The sequence below is a fragment of the Euprymna scolopes genome, chromosome 20, assembly GCF_053919585.1.
Source record: "Euprymna scolopes isolate OS-2025 chromosome 20, ASM5391958v1, whole genome shotgun sequence".
Lineage (NCBI taxonomy): Eukaryota > Metazoa > Mollusca > Cephalopoda > Sepiida > Sepiolidae > Euprymna > Euprymna scolopes.
In genome coordinates, this window is record NC_136501.1 from 48736711 (window position 1) to 48738235 (window position 1525).

General features: G+C 28.9%; 1 pseudogene; it reads right to left on the reverse strand.

The window, feature by feature from the left end:
- Window positions 1-482: 482 nt before the first annotated feature.
- Window positions 483-599, reverse strand: LOC145241702 (5S ribosomal RNA; annotated as a pseudogene).
- Between the last annotated feature and the right edge of the window lie 926 nt (window positions 600-1525).

Genomic DNA, 1525 nt, shown 5'->3' on the forward strand with positions numbered 1-1525 from the left:
AGAAAGCGATTGGAAGCTGTTGAACGCAATAAAGGCTATGCAATGAAATATTAAATCCATGTACCCAATACTTTTGCGTTAGTTGATTTATATTTTTCCTTTAAGATAAACTTTCTAAACTTTAATTTTGTAATTACGACCCCAAATATTAGTTACAATAGTAATAGGAATATACTGACCAACTTTTAGGTAAAATCTTGAACCTAATTAAAGTTATGAAAAAAATGTAATGTATCCAATCCTTTTGCGTAGCACTATATATATATATATATATATATATATATATATATATATATATATATCAAGGCTTCCTTCAGTCTTGACAGACTATGGATACCCACTGTAAGGGTGCCTGCGCATGAAATTTGTGTGGCAAGAGTTGCGCAATCTCCAACCACGCCTCTCCTGAGTCAACATTGTTGCATACCAGTGGCAAGTTGAGGTACAAGACGACTGGAAACAATGCCGAGATAAGCGGAGAGCACATACAGCGCCTAGAATTCCCAAATGGTCACCGATCTGGTATTAGCCAGGCTCAACGTTGCTTAACTTCGGTGATCTGACGAGAACCGGTGTGTCAACGTGATTATGCTGTATATATATATATATATATATATATATATATATATATATATATATATATATATATATATATCATTCAAACATTACCGTGTTTGAATATATGGTTAAGTAGCAGTTTTAGTCATTTAGAACTGCTTTAAAACTTCACCAAACACTTATTTTTCGACCAAATTTCAAACAATTATTACAGTTTATAGATCATCTTCTCAGCTATATTGTGAAAAAAATTTTAATTTTCGTTCAATAAAACAAAAGTTATGATGAATTTACTGGTGTTCAAAATCGTAAAACAACGTAAGGAGGTGAGCGATGTTTTTTATGACTGGTTTCCATAGCAACCACATCGCTTCGGCGACTATTGTTGCTACCAATTCATCGCTCTCGCGAAAAGAGAAGTAACAAGGGAAACAGAGAGAATGAAAGAATGAAAGGGGGATAATTGGGGGATTTTATTGAAAGCAGACGAGTGCTGTACATTGTTATTACATATGTGCATGTTATGTTTATGGGGGCAAAAGAATACGACTGAAACTAAACAAAAAACTAGTGAATTTACTGGAAGCCTGGAAAAATCATGGATTACAATAGAAAAATGTGAGCATGAAAAGTAATATGGTTAAGCTTAAACATGGAAAAGAAAAGGACAAGATAGTCTAGTAAAAATATAATAAATTTATAACTTAAAATATTGCAGCATTAAGAACCGATTATATAATGATAAATTGTATTTTAATAAAAAGTCTTAATGCCTTCTATTGTAATATATATATATATATATATATATATATATATATATATATATATATATATATATATATACATATATATACATATATATATATATACATATATATATATACCTATATATATATATACATATATATATATACATAAATATATATATATATATATATATATATATATATATATATATACATATATA